This window comes from Scyliorhinus torazame, chromosome 2, assembly GCF_047496885.1.
Source record: "Scyliorhinus torazame isolate Kashiwa2021f chromosome 2, sScyTor2.1, whole genome shotgun sequence".
Classification (NCBI taxonomy): domain Eukaryota; kingdom Metazoa; phylum Chordata; class Chondrichthyes; order Carcharhiniformes; family Scyliorhinidae; genus Scyliorhinus; species Scyliorhinus torazame.
Genome location: NC_092708.1, coordinates 252,119,279 through 252,145,876, shown reverse-complemented (window position 1 = coordinate 252,145,876; position 26,598 = coordinate 252,119,279).

Below are 26,598 nucleotides of genomic sequence, written 5' to 3'. Positions count from 1 at the left end.
TCCTGAAGGCGGGATTGCTGCTGTGTCAATGAAGTTTGGAAGATAATCCATGGCTGATCATTCCTTTTACACCAGCTCGAAAGATCAGGACATGTTGTAGGAGCTTAGCAAGCACACAGTACATCCAAAGCAATGAGGCTCATCCATTGGGACATCACTGATTGATGTAGGAAATAATATCTACTGACAGTCAAATCCTGTGTGCTGCTGATAGTAAATGACCTTTAAAAGGTGCATTGATCAAATCTTTTGAGCAAAGCAACTGTGAGCACGTCTATATACATTCCCTAAGCATTACATGGGAATCGCCCATTCTGAGAGATACATAAAGTTGACAAAAAGGATGGTTAGAATGGTTAATCGATGAGGAGGTGGGCGGGAGTGGAATTCACAATGTGGCCAGATAAAGTGAAAGGGCTATAGGACCCAGTAGAAAATGAAGATAGATGGGTTCATTGAGCCTGAAAGTAACATGAGTGACTTGGGACCTGACTGTCTCTATAACACTGCTGAGGAGAAGAGCAGGTGAATGGATTTTCCCTCTCATCATGGTGAGATCAGTCACAGGGGATGTGGCAGAACAGTCCATTGGCATTCAGCAGAAGTGGAAGATCCCAGCGGCGGAGTGGGGTGGGGAAAGGATGGCTAGAATATCCCAACCATTAGTTCTGTAGCCACGGTTCAGTGGTAGCTCTCTCTCCATTGTGTCAGAAGGCTTAGGGTCCACACCAGAAACATGGACTAGAATTGTATGTGCCCACATTGGGCCCGCAACCAATCTGAATGAGCAGAAATGGCGGGAGAAAATGTCAGACGGGTGTCCTGATGTCATAGGGATGTTGCGGCATACTACGGTCGACGGGCGTATGCGTCACCTGACAATTGAAGTTGCAATGAAGCCAATTAAAGCCCCAGTCGACCAGGATTTAGTGGCCCATTTGTGCATGGGCCAAGCAGCCAGCCGGCCTTCACGTTTTCACACCATTCTCTTTTTAAACATTTTTTTCCCCCCCAATTAAGGGGCAATTTAGTACGGCCAATCCACCTACCCTGCACACCTTTTGGGTTGTGAGGTGAGATCTATGAAGACGCGGGGAGAATGTGCAAACTCCACACGGAGAGTGACCCAGGGCCGGGAATGGAACCCCAGTTCACAGCGCATGAGGCAGCAGTGCTAACCTCTGTGCCACCGTGCCGCCCCATGATTGGAACTCCTCACTAGTGAACAGGGTCCCATTGTCCAGTACCTCCAGTGTCCTGTAGATGCTAATCTTTTGCCTAATTTCTCCACGGTAGTCCTTGAGGTGGTGGTGGGCATCTGGTACACATCCAGCCACTTGGGGTGGGTGTCTATGAGGACCAAAGACATGGACCCCATGAAAGACCCAATGAAATCGGCGTGTAACCGTACCCAGGGCCGCCTGCGTCTTTCCCAGGGATGGAGCGAGGCTACAGAACTAATGGTCGGGATATTCTAGCCCTCCTTTCCCCACGCTGGCATGCCAGGCACCATTTTACCATGCTCTCAATGTTACTGTCAATTACAGGCCACCACACATGGGGTCTAACTAGCATCTTCATCTTCGAGGTCGCGGGTTCCATAGGGTCATCTCTCGGCCCAACCGTGGGACGACCAGGTGAGCTCCACACTTAGCTGAGCTCCACACTTAGCTCCCGCTGCTTCATAATAATATTTATTTGTGTCACAAGTAGGCTTACATTAACACTGCAATGAAGTTACTGTGAAAAGCCCCTAGTTGTCACATTCCGGCACCTGTTCAGGTACAAGGAGGGAGAATTCAGAATGTCCAATACACCTAACAGCACATCTTTCGGGACTTGTGGGAGGAAACCGGAGCACCCGGAGGAAACCCACGCAGACACGAGGAGAACGTGCGGACTCCACACGGACAATGACCCAAGTCGGGAATTGAACCGGGGTCCCTGGCTCTGTGAAACAACAGTGCTAACCATTATGTTACCATGCCGCTTCATGATGTGGGGCTGCAGCTCTGCCAGGGGATTTACCTGTAACCCTCTGTGCAGGACGATGTTGCATAGTTTAGCTAACATGGGATCACTCTGTGTCCACGCAGAGATCTGCGCGGTCGTTGTGGGTAGAGTGCCCATGAAGTTCAGCGTTGCCATGATCTCCTCTGTTACCAATGGAGAGGGGTGGCTCACAGGCAGTGGGAGTCGACGGAGGGCATCAGTGTTTGGTATTTGTCCACCCAGGCGATGCTCTATCATGTACTCATAAACCGGTAATAACAATGCCCAGCGCTGGATCCGGGCTGAGGCTATGGGAGGAATCCGCTTGTCCTCCTTGAAGAGGCCAACAGAGAATTATGATCAATAATAATAAAGAAATGGCGCCTGTAGAAGTATTGATGGAATTTTTTCACTGCATATATCACAGCCAACTCTTCTTTCTTTATCTGGGCATAGAGGCGCTCTGTATCCTCCAGGATCATAGATACATACGCTATTGGGTGTTCGTGTCATTGTCCCCTTGATGGGACAGCACTGCTTCAATACTATATGGGTGAGTGTCACATGTGAGGACGAGTGGTATTGCAGGTTCGTAATGGGTCAAGAGCTGAGAAGACAGTAGCTGTCTCTTTACCCTGGAGAACACTTCCTCTTGTGGTGCTCCCCATGCTCATCTTTGGTTTTTCTTCAGGAGCCCTTATAGGTGAGTGGCTAAGTTTGGGATAAATCTCCCATAATAGAATATGACCTTGGTTCGGTCTTATTTTCTGGTGTCAGGGTTCCCTTTATGCCCTCGACCTTTTCTTCTGCTGGGTGCAAGCCATCCTTATCCACGTGATATCCCAGGTATGTGACTGCCTTCACCTGTAAACACACACTTGCCTCTCATCAGGCTGATGCCCGCTTGGGAGAACCACCTGTGGAACTCTCCCAAGTTGTCCAAGTGTTCCTTCCCTGTGGCCCCCGAAATGAGCACATCGTCCAGGTATACCACCACTTTGGGCTTCCCTAAGGATACCTTCCATTACCCTTTGTAATATCACATATGCGGATGAGACCCCGGGGGGAGCCGAGTATATTCGTACAGACCCTGTGGCTGTTGATGGTCACGTACTTCCATGATGCTGTGTCTCGCTCTAGTGGGAGATGCGCATGCCTCATGTCCAGATTCATGAGCGAGTGGCTCCCGACTAGCTTTGTGTACAGGTCCTCTACACGCAGCATGGGATCCCAGGCGGGCAGCCCTGTTCACAGTCAATTTATAATCGCCACAGACACAAACCGACCTATCCGGTTTCAGTACTGGGACCACTGGAGCAGCCCTCTCTGCAAATTGGGCCGGGCGTACGATACCAAAACATTCGAAGGGTCATAATTCCACCTTCGCAAGCATGGTGTAGGGGACCGGTCGTGCTCTGAAGTATTTGGGCTGGGCCTCTGAGTCAACGTAAATTCTTGCCCGGGCCCCTTTTAGTTTTCCCAGACCCTCCTGGAAAACCTCCGGATATTTCCCTTCATACAGGCTGCCGGTGCCCATCAAGAAAGTTTGTCGCCAGTCCAGGCCAAGCGTTCACAGCCAACAGGTTGGGTCGCGGCCCCTGTACCACTATTAGTGGAGGCCTAACTGTCTGCTGCCCGTGGGGAACTGGAGACAATGTTGGTCCAAATGATGTTCAGTGACTCTCCGGTATATGTTGGCAGCCGAGCCTTGGTATCATGAGAGCCCAAGGGCAGGGTGCCCATGCGAAGCGACGTAATGTTTGTTGACTAATGATGGAGACGTCAGCCCCTGTGTCCATTATCAGGAGGTGACCGTTGACTTGAAGGCCCTAGCTTGGGGAAACCATGTCGTCTGCCCAGGGCTGTGTGTTATTTGTCAATTCTGGTGGCCTTGGATGCCATGCATTGTGCAACGTGGCAATGTCGCAGGTGCTCCCCATCATCCTCCGGGGAGGCGTCATGCTGGTCTGTGGTGGCCCTTAACCATTGAGTCTGGACATTGTGTACTTGGTTGATGCTTTGGTGGTGATTGGGTCATGTGAGCACTGCCCTGAGAGGGTGCTGAACTCCTGTACGGGGGTGGGGGGTGGGGGGGGTCATTCAACATTATGGACACTGTAGTCAATGGGACCGCAAAGCTCCTGAACCTTCTTCTCAGCACTCTCATGTGACAGAGCGAGCTCGATGGCTCTTTTCAGGCCCAGTATTGGTTTTGCCAACAACTTCCTCTGATTTGTGTTACGATCCCAGACCAGACCCCAAAGATGTGCAGGTGAGATGAATTGGCCACACTAAATGCCCCTTAATTGGAAAAAAAAAAATTGGGTACTCTTTAAAAAAAAATTTTTTTTTTTTTTAAAGGCGTTCCAATCATTGATGCGTGTCAATGGGGTAAGGCACATCTGGACTGCTCCATACCATCCGGGCTCGAATGGTTTGACAGAGCGGGCACTTCAAATATTCAAACAACGTATGAGGAAACAGAACCGGGCTCCCTTGATACGAGGCTGGCAAGGTTCTTATTCCATTACCGGACCATGTCTCACATTACAACAGGGGTAGCACTCGCGGAGCTAGTAATGGACTGATGCCTCCGAACCCACCTGAGCCTGAAATTTCCAATTCCAGGCGGGAAAGTAGAGACGAAGCTGGACCACTAAAAGAAGTACCACAGGATGCCTGAGAGAGGCTTTAAACAGAGAGAGGCCGTGCATGGTCACAATTTCAGAACGATGCCCTTCGGGTCCCTGGGGTTGTGTTGGAGAGAATGGAGCCCGTTTCATACAATAACCCGAGAGAAGGCTGTATGGAAACATGTGGACTACCTCAGGGGCAGGGCTCCCGCCTAGGAGGAAGCCACGCCAAGCATGTCATGTGCAACCCCCACCCCCCGCCCCCCCGCCCTCGTACCGCCATACTGTCAAGAGGCACAACCACCGGAGGGCCATCATTCGGACCGACAGGATGACGACTCGACCTCGGACATGGACACTGAAGCATCAGCACGTACGAATGATGCCACAACTGGAGCTGAGCCTCAATAGTAACCCTCCATCGAGGACGATGTACACCCCCCCCCCCCCCCCCAACCTGGCCCCACTGCTGGCAGAGGCACAGCCACATGGGAAAGAGCGAAGGCCTCCACTAGAGGAGAACCTTCGGACTTTGGCAGGGGAGGGGTGTAATAACCATCACAAGGCCCAGGAGGATACCCCAATCAATCTCCCTGAGGGATTTGTGGAATCTGAGCTTCCCCACTACAGGGCAGAGGACTGTCCAGCTGGGGCTCATTACGGGCAACGTGAAAGCTGACCCAGACAGGGACCGGCATTTTGGTAACCCCAATGGGGACTGATTGTGTGTACACCGCCGTAGTGGCCGTTTTCCATATCGACTATAAACCCGCGTTTATTCACCTACAAGGGTCTCCTGGATCTTCATACTGGCTCTAGCCAAAGCTCAACCATCAGTCCTCACATTGAATCAATGCTATTGCGAATGAGGGCAATTTTTAATGAATGTTTTCTCAATGACATTTCACCATTATTTTCCTGCGGTTGCTGTCTTCACCCTTCAATCATCATTTCGAACGAGACTGGACGTGTCAGGATATGAATTCCAATTATTTACGCTTTGCGGCTTTTCATTTGATACCCTGGCAGAGTAAATAGTTCCAGAAATAAAGTTTGTCGAGCAGAATACTCCACTCAAGCCCCAGCTTTCTGTCAAAGGGGGTGGTTTGCGGTTGCAATTTGTACTCCGCTACACCAGCTCGCCGTCAGCCTGTTGTCGCCCTGTGGAGTTTGCACATTCTCTCTGCGTCGGTATTTCACAACCCACAACCAAAAGATGCTCAGGGTAGGCGGATTGACCATGCTAAATTGCCCCTTAATTGGAAAAAAATAACTGGATGCTCTAAATTTTTTTTTTTTTTTTAAACTGTTGACGCACACTTCACAGCACATAATCAGTCACCCAATTTTGACTGGAAGCCAGATGTGTTTGATAAGTATGTACCTGTCAGGCAGCGAGGAAGTGGTCGAGCAAGGGAACCGTGGTTTACTAAAGCAGTCAAAACACTTGTCAAGAGGAAGAAGGAGGCTTATGTAAAGATGAGACATGAAGGTTCAGTTAGGGCGCTCGAGAGTTACAAGTTAGCTAGGAAGGACCTAAAGAGAGAGCTAAGAAGAGCCAGGAGGGGACATGAGAAGTCTTTGGCAGGTAGGATCAAGGATAACCCGAAAGCTTTCTATAGATATGTCAGGAATAAAAGAATGACTAGGGTAAGAGTAGGGCCAGTCAAGGACAGTAGTGGGAAGTTGTGCGTGGAGTCTGAGGAGATAGGAGAGGTGCTAAATGAATATTTTTCGTCAGTATTCACACAGGAAAAAGACAATGTTGTCGAGGAGAATACTGAGATTCAGGCTACTAGACTAGAAGGGCTTGAGGTTCCTAAGGAGGAGGTGTTAGCAATTCTGGAAAGCGTGAAAATAGATAAGTCCCTTGGGCCGGATGGGATTTATCTGAGGATTCTCTGGGAAGCTAGGCTGGAGATTGCTGAGCCTTTGGCTTTGATCTTTAAGTCATCTTTGTCTACAGAAAAAGTGCCAGAAGACTGGCGGATAGCAAATGTTGTCCCCTTGTTCAAGAAGGGGAGTAGAGACAACCCCAGTAACTATAGACCAGTGAGCCTTACTTCTGTTGTGGGCAAAATCTTGGAAAGGTTTATAAGAGGTAGGATGTATAATCAACTGGAAAGGAATAATTTGATTAGAGATGGTCAACACGGTTTTGTGAAGGGTAGGTCGTGCCTTACAACCTTATTGAGTTCTTTGAGAAGTTGACGAAACAGGTGGATGAGGGTAAAGCAGTTGATGTGGTGCATATGGATTTCAGTAAAGCGTTTGATAAGGTTCCCCACGGTAGGCTACTGCAGAAAATACGGAGGCATGGGATTCAGGGTGATTTAGCAGTTTGGATCAGAAATTGGCTAGCTGGAAGAAGACAAAGGGTGGTGGTTGATGGGAAATGTTCAGACTGGAGTCCAGTTACTAGTGGTGTACCACAAGGATCTGTTTCGGGGCCACTGCTGTTTGTCATTTTTATAAATGACCTGGAGGAGGGCGTAGAAGGATGGGTGAGTAAATTTGCAGATGACACTAAAGTTGGTGGAGTTGTGGATAGTGCGGAAGGATGTTACAGAGGGACATAGATAAGCTGTAGTGCTGGGCTGAGAGGTGGCAAATGGAGTTTAATGCAGAAAAGTGTGAGGTGATTCATTTTGGAAGGAATAACAGGAAGACCGAGTACTGGGCTAATGATAAGATTCTTGGTAGTGTGGATGAGCAGAGAGATCTCGGTGTCCATGTACATAGATCCCTGAAAGTTGCCACCCAGGTGGAGAGGGTTGTTAAGAAGGCGTACGGTGTGTTAGCTTTTACTGGTAGAGGGATTGAGTTTTGGAGCCATGAGGTCATGTTGCAGCTGTACAACACTCTGATGCGGCCGCATTTGGAGTATTGCGTGCAATTCTGGTCGCCACATTATAGGAAGGATGTGGAAGCATTGGAAAGGGTGCAGAGGAGATTTACCAGAATGTTGCCTGGTATGGAGGGAAGATCTTATGAGAGAAGGCTGAGGGACTTGAGGCTGTTTTCGTTAGAGAGAAGAAGGTTAAGAGGTGGCTTAATTGAGGCATACAAGATGATCAGAGGATTAGATAGGGTGGCCAGTGAGAGCCTTTTTCCTCGGATGGTGATTGTCATAATATACACCAGTATATCATGGTGCAGACACACACTGATGGACTCACAGTGGGACCTATCAACACACACAACACCGCAGCCAATCACCAGTTAGAGCATACGCACTATAAAGACAGGGGGCATCAGAGTTCCCGCTCATTCGAGCTGCAGCTAGCTAGGAGGACAGAGCTCACAGTCTGCAACACAGACATTCACCATGTGCTGAGTGCATAGACTGGTTAGGACAAGGCAAAGGTCTTTAGTTAACCCACGGTCAGAGTATGTTAAACAGTTAATGATTCAATAAAATGGTGTTGCACTATTTCAAGTGTTGGGGATCTGTATGTGTTCCATGGATCCAGAACACCCAACACATCAGTGATGTCTAGCATGAGGGGACATAACTTTAAATTGAGGGGAGATAGATATAGGACAGATGTCAGAGGTAGGTTCTTTACTCAGAGAGTAGTAAGGGGGTGGAATGCCCTGCCTGCAACAGTACTGGACTCACCAACACCAAGGGCATTCAAATGGTCATTGGATAGACATATGGACGATAAGGGAATAGTGTAGATGGGCTTTAGATTGGTTTCACAGGTCGGCGCAACATCGAGGGCCGAAGGGCCTGTACTGCGCTGTAATGTTCTATGTTCTAGGTACCCAACCTCCGCTCCCCCCCCCCCCTCCCCGCCCCTCGCCTGGAAATTGTAGCTCTGTGGATGACTCTCTCACCTCTGAGTCAGGAATAAGTCCCAGTCCAAGGTGTGAGTGATAAATCTGCACTGACGCTCCCATCACAGCGCTGAGGGACGGCAGCACAGCTGCAGTTCTACCAACTCCTGCGCATTTGTTGCGAGAGATGCAGATTTCTAAGTAAAGTAACTAAGGGGCAGAACCTTGACCCCTGTGGTACGCTTGGTGGCGGAAGTGGCATCTCATCAGGAAAGTGGGTGAAAACTCTGCACCTTCTTGCCTGTAACCCAATGAAGACCCTCTGATGGCCTTCCCACCCCACCGCCAATTGAGTCCATTAAATGGGCAATTAATGCCTGCTTAAGGGCCTCCTCATGCCTCCAGTGTTGGGCGAGGAGCTTGGCATGTGGTGAGCATGACAAGCTAATCCTGGCATGTTTGCCTGCTAGATCCCAGGAAGGTTCTTTGTTTACAGGCACTCAGTTCCCCCTCCCCCCTCCACAATGGTGCTTCTCGGAGTCAGCCCCCGGAACAGGGTGGTACGGTGAGACATGTGCCACTGGCAAGTGTGCTGGGGCCATCCAGGCCTAAGGCCCCCCGGTTATGTCTGTGAGGAGCATCAAATGTCACAAGGATATGGCAAGCAGCAGACTGCCTCCACCTCTGACGTGCATCCTCGGGCCACACCTAGACACAGTGGTAGAGCACGGAAGCGTTCGAGGGTCACTGAGAGGGCACTGGAGAGGAAGGGGCTAGGGTGGATGAGGGTGGAAGGTGGATAGGATGGGGACACAAATAAAGCATTAAACAATGTTGGACCCGAGAAATATGACGGCACTTGCACTTTATTCCGCAATGCGGGCCAGCCCCCAATCCCCTGCCCCAGCCACTTGGGCATGGTGGACCATGGATCCCCCCCCCCCCCCGAAACCCACACAGCCCCTGGGAGGGTGGAATAGGGTGGTGGGAGAGTGGGAATGGATGGGGTGGAGGGGGTAAGATGACGGACGAAGCCATGTCCTGTACAAAGCGGGTGAGGGTGAGGGGATCCCTGGCCCTCCGGGCATGCCTTGCCCTCGTCACTGCCACCTGTCCTCCACCCTCCGGCTGGTCCTGCGGGTCTTCCCGGGGCTCGTCCTCCAGCTCCTCCTGATCCGGTGCCTCCTCGTCCTCCTCCTCCTCCTCGGAGGTGGTGCATGTTCCTCCCCCTCCACCTCCAGTGCATCGTCCCACTGCTGTGCCAGGTTGTGGAGGACACAGCAGACCACCACAAAGCGGGGTACCCTCTGGGAGGTGTATTGCAGTGCATCACCGGAGTGGTCAAGGCATTGGAACCTCATTTTGAGGTGTCTGATACACCGCTCAATCACATTCCGGGTGGCCGCAAGGGCCTCGTTGTACCAGGTCTCTGCATTGGTCACCGACCTCCGTACTGGTGTCATTAGCCAGATCCTTAGCAGGTACCAATTATCCCCCAAGCGCCCATCCTGCGGTTGTCCTCAAAGAGTTCTGGGATGCCCAACTGCCCCAGGATGCAGCTGTCATGCACACTCCCAGGGAAGCATGCACACATGTACATGATTTTCATGTGGTGGTTGCACACGAGCTGGACATTCAGGGAGTGGAACTTCTTCCTGTTCATGTAGGGCACTCCCAGACGGCCTAGTGAGCACAAGGCGATTATGCATACCACCTATTGACCCCAACCTGGGGCAGCCGTCGATGGTGGAGAAACCCACTGCCCAGACATTTTGGTGTGCCTGGTCCATGTCAAAGTTTATATAATTCGCTTCCTGGGCAAACAGGACATCCGTGATTTCACCGATGCACTTGGGGGCTGTGGCTTATGAGATGCCGCACAGGTGCCCGCTCGAGCCCTGGAAGGATCCTGAGGCATAAAGGGTCAGGGCTGCGGTGGCCGTCGGTGTCCTCCTCCTCCATGTGGTGGCAAGGCCATGAGGAAATGGCGCAGGTGCTGCACCGTCTTCTTGTTGAGGCGGAGCCTACTGCAGCACGTGCTGTCCGTCATCTGTTTGAAAGACCAGCGACGCCTGTACACCCAGGGCCATCACTGGCCTCCCCCTCTGGGTCCCTCCCTGGCCTAATGGGTGGTTGGGTCCTCAGGGTGTGCGGACGGATCCAGCACCTGGGCCGTCGCCTCGAGCCTCTGTTGACACTGCTGCCGCCTTATCTGGCGTCTGGCCACCTGGCCTAGTAGCAGCATCGTGAGGGTCCAAGAAATCATCCATCCCATGTGATATCTATAAGGGATTGGAGGGGGTGTGAGACTGACAGCCAGCAGTGTCCTCCATTCCGGGACCCTCCATTCCCCCATTGCCTCCCCCTCCCCCTTCTAGATCCCCTGCCATCCGACACCCCCCCGGGTGCAGCAGGGCCCCTGGTCACTGGACCCCAGATGCTGTATCCCAGACATCTGCACATACTGTTACGTGGAACACCTTCTGATCATAGAAATGTTCCTGGATGTTGGCTGCTACATCCATGTTGTTGCCTCCCACATTGTTCAGGCACAGTGTCCATGTGTCAAGTTCTGGTTGGGATGCTGGGCAATAACTCCCACATGGCCCGCCTACCAACGGGAATCCACTTGGGAAGTCACTTAACTAAGATTGCCAATTCCCTATCAGCAATAGCCTTCAGCTGCGCGGTCAGAGGCCTCCATGGTCAGTGAGAGTTACGGGTGGTCGGTGGGACAGACAGGCAGGGGTTGTGGTTGCCCCTATTATGGGTACACACGATCCAGGGAGTGGCATGATGGACCCAAGGGCCCAGGGCAAACCCCGCCACAGATGGCAGCCATTGTCGAGGCACCGGAGGATGACATTCTGGTGGGCGCCCGGACATGGCTAAGGTTTTCGCCTTGTGCGATTCTCAGCCCAATTGTCTTTCCCAATTCCAGTGTTGGCCGACGGAGAATCCCGCCCACTGTGTCTGTTGCATTGTGCGGTGGTATGTATTAGGGGTCATGTGGGACTGTGAAGCCGTGATGCTATTGGCTGACAGATCACGGGTCCTGGTTGGCTGTTGACCCCTGGCTCCGCCCTGAAGGCGGAGTATAAGAACCCGTGCTTCTCCCCGCCGCTCCATTCTGTTGCTGAACTGCTGGGGACAAGTCTCGCTTAATAAAGCCTCATCGACTTCATCTCTACTCGACTCTCTCGTAAGTCATTGTGCGCTACAACTTATTAAGCGTGCTTAAAGGACTATGGAGCTCCGGATCGCCCCGGAATGCCTGCGGATCAGCCCCCACGCAGTGAACTCGGCAGCAGTCTTTAAACGCTGGCAAGCTTGTTTCGAAGGCTACCTCCGAACGGCCCCCGGCCGGATCACAGAAGACCAGAAACTGCAGGTCCTGCACTCAAGGGTAAGCCCGGAAATTTACCCTCTCATAGAAGACGCAGAGGATTTCCCGACGGTGCTCGCAGCACTGAAGAGCATGTACGTTCGCCCCGTGAATCAGGTCTACGCACGCTACCAACTCGCAACGAGACGGCAAAGTCCCAGAGAATCGTTAGAGGAGTTCTACGCCGCGCTGCCAATTTTGGGACGGGGCTGCAGCTGCCCGCCGGTAAACGCAACTGAACACACGGACATGTTAATTCGCGATGCGTTTGTGGCAGGTATGAACTCTCCCCAAATCCGCCAAAGACTTTTAGAAAAAGAGTCGCTAGGACTCTCAGAGGCACGGGCCATTGCAGCTTCCCTAGATGTGGCCTCGCAAAACGCCCGCGCCTACGGCCCCGACCGCGCGGCAGCCCCTTGGGTTCCGTGGACCCCCGTCGCGTCAAACCCCCCCCACCCCCCCATCACAGGCTTGCGCGGTAAAAGCGCCGGATCATCCCGGGGGGCCCGCTGCTATTTCTGCGGGCAAGCGAAACACCCCCGGCAGCACTGCCCGGCCCGCGCAGCTATTTGCAAGAGCTGCGGCAAAAAGGGCCAATTCGCGGCTGTGTGCCGGTCCCGGGGGGTCGCCGCAATCCCCGGAGAAGAACGAGCCCAGCGCATCCCAAACGCTCCCCAACCCCCCCAGCGCCCCATGTGCGAGCCGCGGGCGCTGCCATTTTGGGTCCCGGCCACCACGAGGGGAGGATGGGCGCCGCCATCTTGTGACTCCCCAGCCACATGCGATGAATGGGGGCGGCCATTTTGTCCACCTCCGACCACGTGCGATCCATGGGGGCGGCCATGTTGTCCACCCCCGGCCGCGTGCGATTCATGGACGCCACCATCTTGGATGACAACAAAGGACCCCAGCATCGACGGCTCCACGGGGTCCAAAGAAGACGCTGAGACACTACGACCACGACTGGCCTCGGTGACGCTGGATCAATCACGGCCCCGGACGCTCCAGACGACGACCACAACGGTGCTGATCAACGGACACGAGACACCATGCCTGATCGACTCCGGGAGCACCAAAAGTTTCATCAACCCCGACACGGTAAGACGCTGTTTTCTGACCATCCATCCAAGTACGCAAAAGATTTCCCTAGCTGCAGGATCCCACTCCGTAGAGATCAAAGGGTTCTGCATCGCGAACCTAACGGTGCAAGGGAGGGAGTTTAAAAACTACAGGCTCTACGTCCTTCCCCAACTCTGCGGGCCCACATTACTGGGATTAGATTTCCAGTGCAACCTGCAGAGCCTAACGTTTCAATTCGGCGGCCCAATACCCCCACTCACTATCTGCGGCCTCGCAACTCTCAAAGTTGAACCGCCGTCCTTGTTTGCAAACCTCACCCCGGATTGCAAACCCGTCGCCACAAGGAGCAGACGGTACAGCGCCCAGGACCGGATATTTATTCGGTCTGAAGTCCAGCGGCTGCTGAAGGAAGGCATAATTCAGGCCAGCAATAGTCCCTGGAGAGCCCAGGTGGTAGTAGTAAAGACCGGGGAGAAGCAAAGGATGGTCATAGACTATAGCCAGACCATCAACAGGTACACACAGCTAGATGCGTACCCTCTCCCCCGCATATCCGACATGGTAAGTCGGATCGCCCAATATAAGGTTTTCTCCACCGTGGACCTCAAGTCCGCCTACCACCAGCTCCCCATCCGCCCAGGTGACCGCAAGTACACAGCCTTCGAGGCAGACGGGCGTCTATACCACTTCCTAAGGGTCCCATTTGGTGTCACGAACGGGGTCTCGGTCTTCCAACGGGAGATGGACCGAATGGTTGATCACCACGGGTTGCAGGCCACGTTCCCGTATCTCGACAACGTAACCATCTGCGGCCACGATCAGCAGGACCACGACGCCAACCTCCAAAAATTCCCCCAGACCGCAAACGCCTTGAACCTCACATACAACGAGGAAAAGTGCGTTTTTAGCACAAACCGGCTGGCCATCCTGGGATACGTAGTGCGCAATGGGATAATAGGCCCCGACCCCGAACGCATGCGCCCCCTCATGGAATTTCCCCTCCCCCACTGCTCCAAAGCCCTAAAACGTTGCCTGGGGTTCTTTTCATATTACGCCCAGTGGGTCCCCCAGTATGCAGACAAGGCCCGCCCACTAATACAGACCACTACCTTCCCCCTGTTGACAGAGGCTCGCCAGGCCTTCAGCCGCATCAAAGCGGATATCGCAAAGGCCACGATGCGCGCCATCGACGAGTCCCTCCCCTTCCAGGTCGAGAGCGACGCCTCCAATGTAGCTCTGGCGGCCACCCTTAACCAAGCGGGCAGACCCGTGGCCTTTTTCTCCCGAACCCTCCACGCCTCAGAAATCCGCCACTCCTCAGTGGAAAAGGAAGCCCAAGCCATAGTGGAAGCTGTGCGACATTGGAGGCATTACCTGGCCGGCAGGAGATTCACTCTCCTCACTGACCAACGGTCGGTAGCCTTCATGTTCGATAATGCACAGCGGGGCAAAATTAAAAATGACAAGATCTTAAGGTGGAGGATCGAGCTCTCCACCTTCAACTACGAGATCTTGTACCGTCCCGGAAAGCTGAACGAGCCGTCCGATGCCCTATCCCGCGGCACATGTGCCAACGCACAAATAGACCGTCTCCAAGCCCTCCACGAGGACCTCTGTCACCCGGGGGTCACCCGGTTCTACCATTTTATAAAGTCCCGCAACCTCCCCTACTCTGTGGAGGAGGTCCGTACAGTCACCAGGAACTGCCACATCTGCACGGAGTGCAAACCGCACTTTTTCAGGCCGGATAGAGCGCACCTGATCAAGGCTTCCCGTCCCTTTGAACGCCTCAGTCTGGATTTCAAAGGGCCCCTCCCCTCCACCGACCGCAACACATACTTCCTGAACGTGGTGGACGAGTACTCCTGTTTCCCCTTCGTCATCCCCTGCCCCGACATGACAGCGGCCACAGTCATCAAAGCCCTCAGCACCATATTCACACTGTTCGGTTGCCCCGCATATATCCATAGCGACAGGGGGTCCTCCTTCATGAGTGACGAGCTGCGCCAGTCCCTGCTCAGCAAGGGTATAGCCTCGAGCAGGACGACCAGCTACAACCCCCGGGGCAACGGGCAAGTAGAGAGGGAGAACGGCACGGTCTGGAAGACCGTCCTACTGGCCCTACGGTCCAGGGATCTCCCAGTTTCCCGGTGGCAGGAGGTCCTCCCGGACGCTCTCCACTCCATCCGGTCGCTGCTGTGTACCACCACTAACCAAACGCCCCACAAGCGCCTCCTTGTCTTCCCCAGGAAGTCCTCCTCCGGAACGTCGCTGCCGACCTGGCTTGCGGCCCCAGGACCCATCTTGCTCCGAAAACATGTGCGGGCGCACAAGTCGGACCCGTTGGTCGAGAAGGTTCACCTCCTCCACGCGAACCCGCAGTACGCCTACGTGGTGTACCCCGACAGCCGACAGGACACGGTCTCCCTGCGAGACCTGGCGCCCGCCGGCAACACACACACCCCCCCGACACCGATCATCCCCTCCCTGCCACCGGCGCACCCCGCGACTGCCCCCTTCCTGGGAGGATCGGTCCTTCACCAGGAGTGAAACAGAAACAAACACCGAAACGCTCCCGGAGACGACAACGCTGGAACAAGCACCTGCACCACCACCGGGGCTGAGGCGATCGACGAGGAAGACCAGACCGCCCGCTCGACTCGTGGCATCGGTGTGACATCAAGTATGTTGTTGGACTGTAACGAAAATGTTCTTTTCTCTTACGAATATTGTAAATAGTTTCACAAACCTTGTACATAGCCCAGTGTGGGGCTAAAATTGTAATGACATGCCCAACATTTTCCTCCCAGGACCAGCCTTGTAAACCCCTACCACCATGTGAACCACCACCCCGCCGGGTTCATTTTTAACAAGGGGTGAATGTGGTGGTATGTATTAGGGGTCATGTGGGACTGTGAAGCCGTGATGCTATTGGCTGACAGATCCCGGGTCCTGGTTGGCTGTTGACCCCTGGCTCCGCCCTGAAGGCGGAGTATAAGAACCCGTGTTTCTCACCGCCGCTCCATTCTGTTGCTGAACTGCTGGGAACAAATCACGCTTAATAAAGCCTCATCGACTTCATCTCTACTCGTCTCTCTCGTAAGTCATTGTGCGCTACACATTGTTTGGCCTTTTATGGACTGAAACCTTTCCAACAGCCAAAGGAAGTTGCTACATGCCCAACACACCACCAGATGTCATTGTAACCTTAAAATGAGGCACCCTGGGCTGGATTCTCTGCCGATGGGATGCTCCATTTTGCCGGCAGCCCGGGGGGGTTCCCGACGGCGTGGGGCTGCCCGACAATGGGAAACCCCATTGGCCAGCCGGCGTAACGGAGCATCCCGCCAGCGTGCTGAACCAGAAATGTGGTGTGGCGGGGCAGAGAATCCAGCCCCAATACTGAAAGGACTTTCTACATGTTTGTTTGTGAGGTATTTTCAGATGCAGTAACCTAAGGTGGAATCTTATGGAAGCAACAGTTTTCAGTCACAGTTGGGGAGCCATGAGTGTGCCACGTCGCCTCTTTAAGGGATGACCTGCTGCATCTTCTTCCACTGAGGCACTGAATGATTAAATACCCCGTTCCCACGCCAACATGGGAGGAATATACAACATTCTGCGCCAACCAGTTAAATAAACTCCTGGTGAGATTTATGAATGAACTGTCAGTCTATATTGGTTTATACTTGAGACAAAACTCCTCATATATACTAAATGATTTGCAATACAGTGGAGTTTGTTTTAATGTACCCTGGGGGTGACACTTTTCAGGTGAAATGTGCCGTTGAGGTAACTAACTGCCAAGTTAGGTGGATGTCAAAGAAAGACTGTGACATAATGGGAAGAGTAGGGGAGTTTGCCCTTGCGCCCGGGCCAGTAATAGATTATCTGGTCACTCTCACAATGTATTTGTGTGATCTCTCCCACACTCTCGCTCTCTGGCTGTGGTGGCCCCAGACTACAATAGAGAGCACACATCATATCAGCATCATTGCCTGTAGAAGCCCTTTGGATTGTCCAGGGACCATGAAAGATGTCGTACAAATGCAAGTCCTTCCGTGAGATCCTCCGTTCCTGAGACAGACGGCAGGATTCTCCGGTTGCCGACACCAAAATCACGTTCGCCGATTGGCCAGAGAATCCGCTTAACGCCTAAATCGGGGGCGGCGCTGTTTTACGGGTACTCACTGAGTACACGGCACGCCATTGGGATAGCCTCAGGCCGTCACCTGAGGCCCTCCCCCGATGCTCCGCCCCCGGTGGGCTGACTTCCCGACAGCATCGGTCACATGCCCTCTCAATTTTCGGGGACCTCGCAATGTGGATGCAGACTGTGCCCAGCGCCACCACAGTCAGGGGAGGGGAGCCATTCCGCTGGCCGGGGGAGCTACGGCGAGGCCTGGGGAACTGGTGGGGGTGGTCCGGGGGGTGGAGAGGGGGGTTACAAGAGGGCACTATCTGGGAGGCCGGGTCCGCACGCTGCCGGCGCTATGTTGTACGGTGCAGCCACTGCTGGTCACCACTATGCGCGTACGCGGCCACAGACCCGGCAATTCTCCGCCGTATCTGCAGGTAAAGCCGGGGGCTTTGCGTGGAGCAGCTGCTAACCCCCCCTCCCCCACCGGGCAAAGCATCGGTGCGGGGACGGCGCCGCGTTTTGGTCGTAAGGCCAGTCGCTTCCACCGGACATAGCGGTGTTAAAGCCGGTGCAGGATTCATGGACTTCCATGACAGCAAAACTGGTGCCACACCTGGATCGATTCAACAACCATTGATGAGCTACACCAGCGCCACCTGGAACACAATCGATTCGACTGAGAAATGGTGCGGGATTTGCCGATTCACGATTGACACTCTGGAGGCTGACAAGCTGCACTTCACTCCCCAAACACACTCATCCCAGCCAACAAGATGGCACTGGTTGCACTGGGGCACGGCCAGCCCACTGATTTGGGTTCAGAAGGCACCTGGGGGGGGTGGCCTGGGGACACCCATACGACCTGTGTCCCTACGTTCACAGTGGGCAGTCAGTGGCATGCACAGCTGCAAGGCTGCCTTGCAGGCTGCAGCAATGGTGTTCCGTGCCCGTCCACCCCGACCCCACAGTCCACCTCCTGGCCACCCCCCGCTACTCCCCCCTGCCTTGGCAGAAGCCCCCTGGCCAGTGCCACTACCGACAGAAAACTATGGCGATGTTGGACACTTTACGCACCCCCTCTCTGCCTCTCAGCAGCCACGCAGCCTGTTTCACAATTTTTAAAAGCAGAAGTGAAGCTCAGAATCCAGAATTTGCCCAGAAGAGCATGGCGGAGTCCCCGGAGAATACCTGGTCAGGCCCACTAATGATATTGTTATGGGCCAGGGCTTAAAAAACTCCAAAGTATATCATGGAGTTCACCTGACCCATAACTGTTTATAGATTTTGGTCCTGAGGAGCCTAAGGGCCTGCATTTCAGGTGTTATTCAACAGAGGCCTAAGCACTTTCAATCAAAAACAAAGTTTATTCTACGAATTCAGTTAACATTTCTATAAACACACATAGTAAGCATTTTTATCAACTACAAACATAAATACCCCACACAGCCCTTTAAAACTTCCCTTTCAACTGTTTCAATTTGATAACAACATCCAATAAAACTAGAAAAACCATTTTACCAAAACAGCAGGTTTGAATTCTTTCCAGAAAACAGTTATCCCTTTTAAATTATCAAGTGATCTGGACACCGTTTAACATGCAGAGAGAGAGGAGAAGCCTTCTTTGTCGGAATCCAGCTTCCAACTGTGTAAACTGAAAGCAAAACCCAGAGCCACGGCCCAGCTCCACCCACAGCATGACATCACTGAAGCCATGTGATAATACAGAACATTTCTTAAAGGGACACTCCCATGACAATATGCCAACGGTTCTTACTGCACGTGCGGAGTGGAACACGTTGACACCGTTGAGGCACCAGGGAATTGTAATTTGGTGTGAAACTGGTGCACGCCACGATTTCAGAGTCAAAACCGATTCTCCGCCCAATCGTGTTTCCTGATTCCAGCGTCAGTCAACAGAGAATCCCGCCCCCTATTTCTGTAGGTAGTTTGATTATCATCAAATGTTAGCAGTGTGGGAGGGTGTGGGGACAGTGGGTGTGGTGGTGGAGGGGGCAGTGTGGGAGGGTGTAGGGCTGGTGGTGGTGGAGGGGGCAGTGTGGGAGGGTGTAGGGCTGGTGGTGGTGGAGGGGGCAGTGTGGGAGGGTGTAGGGGTGGTGGTGGAGGGGGCAGTGTGGGAGGGTGTAGGGACAGTGGGTGTGGTGGTGGGGGGCAGTGTGGGAGGGTGTAGGGCTGGTGGTGGTGGTGGAGGGGGCAGTGTGGGAGGGTGTAGGGGTGGTGGTGGAGGGGGCAGTGTGGGAGGGTGTAGGGACAGTGGGTGTGGTGGTGGGGGGCAGTGTGGGAGGGTGTAGGGCTGGTGGTGGTGGTGGAGGGGGCAGTGTGGGAGGGTGTAGGGGTGGTGGTGGAGGGGGCAGTGTGGGAGGGTGTGGGGACAGTGGGTGTGGTGGTGGGGGGCAGTGTGGGAGGGTGTAGGGCTGATGGTGGTGATGATGGGGGCAGTGTGGGAGGGTGTAGGGCTGGTGGTGGTGGAGGGGGCAGTGTGGGAGGGTGTAGGGCTGGTGGTGGTGGAGGGGGCAGTGTGGGAGGGTGTAGGGGTGGTGGTGGAGGGGGCAGTGTGGGAGGGTGTAGGGGTGGTGGTGGAGGGGGCAGTGTGGGAGGGTGTGGGGACAGTGGGTGTGGTGGTGGGGGGGGCGGTGAAACAGGTGCAATAGGGAACCACAACTCAGCAGGGTCTCACTTGCTCTTCCGATACCGATCCCCGCCTCGGTGACCGCCCTCTCCCCGGGCCCACCAACAGGTCCAGTGCCCGCTGCTCAGCTGCGGTGAGGAGCCGCAGGTCCATTCGTCCCCCTCTGGTTTTCTCCCTTTCATGGCGGTTCTGTGCCAACTTCTCTTTGTGGGGGGGTGGGGAGTGGAGATACAGAAAACGCACAGTGTTAGACAGTCGGACTCATGCAGCACAGGGGTGGGTTGCTGTTGGCCTTGGGGGCCAGGGCACGCAGCCATGGCAGCCAGTATGGGTGTGGGCAGGTGGTGCAGAGTGTGGGTTAGGTCATCACAACTCCCGACCCCTGGTAAGGGAGGGCGGGTGGAGTTACGGGTGTGTGCCTGCCCTGCTGCCAGGGGTACCGGTTGCTACCCATGCCAGCCGTACGCCCCACAGCCCCTGTCTGCTGCCCTCCGTCGGGGCTACTGTGGGCGTTGCCTTGGAGTGGGCTGCATGCTGCCCCGCCTTGGATGCCGGCAGTTGGGGACGGGGGGGGTTGCTGGGGTGGGGGGTGAGGGCTGAGATGCGGGGGGGGGGGGGGGGGCACGAGTTGGCGGGGGCCACGAGTTACATCTTGCCAAACTGATAAAAAGCCATTTATCCCGACTCTCTGCCTTCTGTCGGTAATTACCCCTAACCTCATGTGATCTTATCTTGCATATTAACCTTCTGGGTGGCACCTTATCAAATGCCCCCGAAAGTCCAGATACACTACATCTACAGGATCTCCATTATCCACTTGGCTTATTACATCTTCAAAGAACTCAAGCAAATTAGTCAAACACAATAGACCCTTCATAAAACCATGCTGACTCTGATAGATTGTGTTTTGACTTTCCAAATGTCCTCTTATAACTTCCTTAATAATGGATTCAAATGGCGGCACGGTGGTACAGTGGTTAGCACTGCTGCCTACAGCGCTGAGGACCCAGGTTCGATCCCGGGCCCTGGGTCATTGTCTGTGTGGAGTTTGCACATTCTCCCCATGTCTGCGTGGGTTTCACCCGCACAACTCAAAGACGTGCCGGTTAGGTGGATTGGCCATCCTAAATTGTCCCTTAATTGGAAAAAAATAATTGTGCACTCTAAATTTATTTTAAAAAATAATGGATTCAAACAAATTCCCAATGACAGATGTTGAACTAACTGGTCTATAGTTCCTACTTTCTGCCTCCCTCCCTTTTTGTTTAAAGGCGTTACATTAGCATTTTCCAATCTAGTGGAATGTTTCCCGTGTCCAGGAGATTTTGGTACATTATAACCAATGGATCCATTATCTCTGCTGCCACTTCCTAAAACGCCAGGATGTAGGCCATCAGACCCAGGGGACTTGTCTGCCTTCACTCCCAAGTGTTTGTTTAATACTTTTCCCAATTGATGACGATTGTTCTAAGTTCTTCCCTTTATAAGCTTTGCATTACCTGTTACCACAGCACGGTAGCATTGTGAATAGCACAATTGCTTCACAGCTACAGGGTCCCAGGTTCGATTCCGGCTTGGGTCACTGTCTGTGCGGAGTCTGCACATCCTCCCCGTGTGTGCGTGGGTTTCCTCCGGGTGCTCCGGTTTCCTCCCACAGTCCAAAGATGTGCAGGTTAGGTGGATTGGACATGATAAATTGCCCTTAGTGTCCAAAATTGCCCTTAGTGTTGGGTGGGGTTACTGGGTTATGGGGATAGGGTGGAGATGTTGACCTTGGGTAGGGTGCTCGTTCCAAGAGCCAGTGCAGACTCGATGGGCCGAATGGCCTCCTTCTGCACTGTAAATTCTATGATAATCTATTGGGATGGTCCTAGTGTCCTCCGCCGTGAAAACTGAGGCAAAATATTGATTTAGTGTCTGTGCCATTTTGGTGTTCCCCATTATTAACTCCCCTGTCTCATCTGCCAAGGAACCAACATTCACTTCAGCTACTCATGTTCCTTTTGTATACATATAGAAGTTTTTGCTATCCTTTTAGATATTTCGCACTAGTACTCTTTTATAATTTACTTTTGCTCTTTTTATTACTTTTTTAGTAACCCTCTGTTGATCTTTTAAAAGTTTTCCAATCTTCCAGCCTGCCACTTGCCTTTGCAATATGGGGCGGAATTCTCCGTCGGCGGGATCCTGCACTTCGTCGGCAGCGCAATCACACCGCGGAGTTCCCGACGGTGTGGGGGTGGCCACAATAGGAAATCCCATTGGCCGGTTGCCGGGACGGAGGATCTCGCTGCCGGGGGGGCGGGGGGGTCACCGCACCTGAAAACAGGATGGAGAATCCCGCCCATGGTATGCCTTAGTTTTTGTCTTTATGTTATCTCTAACTTGCTTAGCCATGGATTTTTTATTCCCCCTCTTACAATCTTCCTGTCTGGAATATATTTTATTTGGGATGAATTGAATATCTCCTTAAATGACTTCCATTGTTCATCAGGATAAGATAGTGCAAGGCCTCCATCTACTGGTGACTGGCACAAATTGCAAATGCTGTAAATCTGCAAACATGAAGCAGGTAAGGGAAAAGGGTTAATGTTTCAGCTCCCATGATGAAGGAATGCAGGACCTTAAAGGTTCCTCACAGATACTGCTTAGCATTTTCAGTATTTCTGCTCTTAGCTTTTCCTCTTCTTCTGACAACCATAAGTCCAAGCTCCAGCAACTTACGGATCCCAACATCCATCCAGGACCCTCTGCACCTTCCTGTTCCTCCGGATAAAAGCAAATTACTGCGATGCTGAAATCTGAAGCCAAAGAGAAAATGATGGAAAATCTCAGCAGCATCTGTAGGGAGAGAAAAGAGCTAACGTTTCGAGTCCAGATGACCCTTTGTCAAAGCTGCCAGACCTGCTGAGATTTCCCAACATTTCCTCTTTGGTTCCTGTTCCTCTGACACCATTCCAATGTTTCAATTTATAAAACTGTGAGGAAAGAATACTTCACCCCAGGAATGATGACTCCGACCAACGGGTATCTTTTATGTTAAAACAAACTTTGTTTTAAACATAGAATTAACCACATTGGCATCAAAAAATAACTTTACAATGATCTGAACAGGAAGAGGTACCTGGGCAGCACATTCATCTTGATTGTCTGCACCCTGCCCATCAGCTAGAGTGGGCGTGTGTTCCACATCTGCGGGTCCTTTTTGTCTTCCTCCATCAGACATGTCAGATTCCATTTGCGGATCCGTGTCGAGTCATGGGCGATTTGGATCCCCAGGTAGCAGAATTTATTTTGAGCTTGTTTGAATGGCAGTCCCACCAGCTCTGCCCCTCTTCCCTTACAGGTTCACTGGGAAAATGTCACTCTTGCTCAGGTTGGGTTTCTTGCCTGAGAAGGCTCCAAACTCTTTCAGGAGCTTCATGGTCCCTTCCATGCTGACTTGAGGGTCCGAGATGTAGAGGAGCAGGTCATCCACATAGAGTGAGTCTCTAGGCTTTCTGTCCCCGCCCCCCCCTCTGAATCCCCCTCCAGCTTTTTGCCTTTCTGAAGGCGATCACCAGTGGCTCGGTTGCCAGGACGAACAGCAGCAGGGCCAGCGGGCATCCCTGCCTCGCGCCTCTGTGCAGCTGGAAGTATTTAGAGCTGGTGGTGCTGGTCCACATGCTCGCCATGGGAACGCTGTATAAAGGTTTCACCCATGCAGTGAACCCTGATCCAAGCCCAAACCACTCCAGTATCTCTATGAGGTGCTTCCACTCAACTCTGTCGAAGGCTTTTTCTGTGTCCAGGGAGATGATCACCTCTGGGGTTTTCCCTCCGGATGGGGTCATTGTGGTATTATCAGGTATTGCAGTCCCTGAGAGGCTGAAGTTCCATTGGTTAAACCTGGGGGTTTACCATTGGCTGTATACTATGTAGCTCCGCCCTGATAGACAGGATATAAGAATCAGTGCCATCCCAGCAACCCTCATTCTGTACCTGAGCTGCTGGGGAACAGTTCTAGTCTATTAAAGCCTTCAGTTGTGCTACAACCTCATTTTAGTAGTTATTGATCGTGCATCAATTTAATAGACTAGACTGAAGAAGAAAGGATGGATCTCCGAATCAAGCCGGAGTGTCTGCAACTCTGTCCCCAAGCGGCGAACTCAGCGGCGATTTTCAAGCACTGGCTGGCATGTTTCAAAGGCTACCTTGAGATGGCTGGTGGCACACCCTCGGGGGAGCAGAAACTGCATGTCCTGCGCTCAAGGGTAAACCCTGGGATCTACACCCTCATTGAGGAGGCGGAAGACTTTGATGCAGCAATCGAACTTTTAAAAGGACATTATATCCGCCCAATGAATCAGGTCTATGCACGTCACCTGCTTGCAATGAGAGGACAAAGCCCCGGGGAAACGTTGGAGGTGTTCTACCGCGCGCTACTGGTGCTGGGCAGAAGCTGTGGCTGCTCGCAAGTTTCGGCGAGCGGCCACACGGAACTCCTAGTCCGGGATGCCTTTGTAGCAGGTATGAGCTCCTCAGCGATCCACCAGCATCTTTTAGAGAAAGACACCCTGGGACTTACGGAGACACGGGCCCTGGCAGGGTCGATGGACGTTGCCACCAGGAATGCACAATCCTACGTGCCCGACCGTGCGGCGGCCCCCTTGGCGGCGTGGAATCCCGCAGCGGCAGATCCACAGTCCTTCCCCGTGTCCCCGCAGGCCTGCGCTGTAAGGCGGCTCGCCAAATCCAATGGGTCCCGCTGTTTCTTCTGCGGGCAGGAAAAGCACCCTCACCAGCGCTGCCTGGCCCGCACATCCACCTGCAAAGGGTGCGGCAAGAAGGGCCATTTTGTGGGGGTCTGCCAGGCACGAGCGGTGGCCGCGGTCTCCAGCGGCGACTCCGGACTGCCACAGCGAACTTCTCCTCGGGCCCCAGGTGGCCAGCAGTCACTGCCACCCCATTATCCTAGGGCCACATGCAGCCCACGTGCCGCCATATTCTTCCCCGGACACCGCGCTGGACGGATGGGCGCCGCCATTTTTCCATCTCCGACCACCATGTGCGACCCATGGGAGACGCCATCTTGGATGGGGCCCCAGGACCCCAGCCCAACCGACTACACACTGTCCGATCAAAATTCACAACTACTGCGTCTGGCCTCGGTGACCCTGGACTAAACTCACCATTGAACACTCTCAATAGCAACGACGACGGTCTTCATCAACAGCCACAAGACGTCCTGCCTGATCAACTCTGGGAGCACGGAGAGCTTTATACACCCCAACATGGCAAGGCGCTGTTCACTTTTTACCCACCCTGTAAATCACAGAATCTCCCTGGCCTCCGGTTCCCACTCAGTGGAGATAAAGGGGTTCTGTCAGCAAACCTCACAGTCCAAGGAAGAAAATTCAACTATCCCCGCCTTTATGTCCTTCCGCACCTCTGCGCGGCTACATTCCTAGGGTTGGACTTCCAATGTAACCTGCAAAGTCTGACCTTCCAATTCGGCGGCCCTATACCCCCCCCCTTACTGTCTGCGGCCTCGCGACACTTAAGGTCGACCTGCCTTCCCTGTTTGCGAACCTCACCCCGGATTGCAAACCCGTCGCCACCAGGAGCAGACGGTACAGTGCCCAGGACAGGACCTTCATTAGATCGGAGGTCCAAAGGCTACTGAGGGAAGGGGTCATTGAAGCGGGCACCAGTCCCTGGAGAGCTCATGTAGTGGTGGTAAAGACCAGGGAGAAACATAGGATGGTCATTGACTACAGCCAGACCATCAACAGGTTTACGCAGCCGGACACGTACCCTCTCCCGCGCATATCTGACCTGGTAAACAGGATCGCGCATTATAAGGTCTTCTCCATGGTGGATCTCAAGTCCGCCTGCCACCAGCTACCCCTCCGCACTAGTGACCGCAAACACACTGCCTTCGAAGCAGATGGGCGGCTCTATCATTTTCTTAGGGTTCCCTTCGGTGTCACTAACGGGGTCTCGGTCTTCCAACGCAAGATGGACCGAATGGTTGACCGGTACGGCTTACGCGCAACGTTTCATATATCTCAATAACGTCACCATCTGCGGCCATGACTAGCAGGGCCACGAGACCAATCTCCGAAAATTTCTGCAGACCGCTAAAATCCTTAACTTAACATACAATGAGGATAAATGCGTGTTCAGCACCGACCGTCGAGCCATTCTCGGCTACGTAGTGCGAAATGGAGTTATAGGCCCTGACCCTCATGGAGTTCCCCCTCCCTCACTGCCCCAAGGCCCTGAAGCGCTGCCTCGGGTTTTTTTAGCTACAACGCCCAGTGGGTCCCTAACTACGCAGACAAAGCCCGTCCCCTGATCCAGTCCACAACCTTCCACCTGTCGATGGAGGCCCACCAGGCCTTCAGCCGCATCAAAGCAGACATTGCAAAGGCCACGATGCACGCCATCGACAAGTCCCTCCCCTTCCAGGTTGAGAGCGATGCGTCCGACGTAGCTCTGGCGGCCACCCTCAACCAAGCGGGCAGACCAGTGGCCTTCTTCTCCCGTACCCTCCATGCTTCCGAAATCTGCCACTCCTCATTCGAAAAGGAGGCCCAAGCCATAGTAGAAGCTGTGCGACACTGGAGGCATTACCTGGCCGGCAGGAGATTCAGTCTCCTCACTGACCAACGGTCGGTGGCGTTCATGTTCGATAATGCACAGCGGGGCAAGATAAAAAACGACAAGTTCTTGCGGTGGAGGATAAACTCTCAACCTACAACTATGAGATCTTGTATCGTCCCAGGAAGCTAAACGAGCCTCCTGACGCCCTGTCCCGCGGCACATGTGCCACCCCACAAGTGGACCGCCGCCGAGCCCTCCACGAGGACCTCTGCTGCCCGGGGGTCACTCGCTTCTTCCACTTTGTTAAGACCCTCAACCTGCCCGACTCCATCGAGGAGGTCAGGACAGC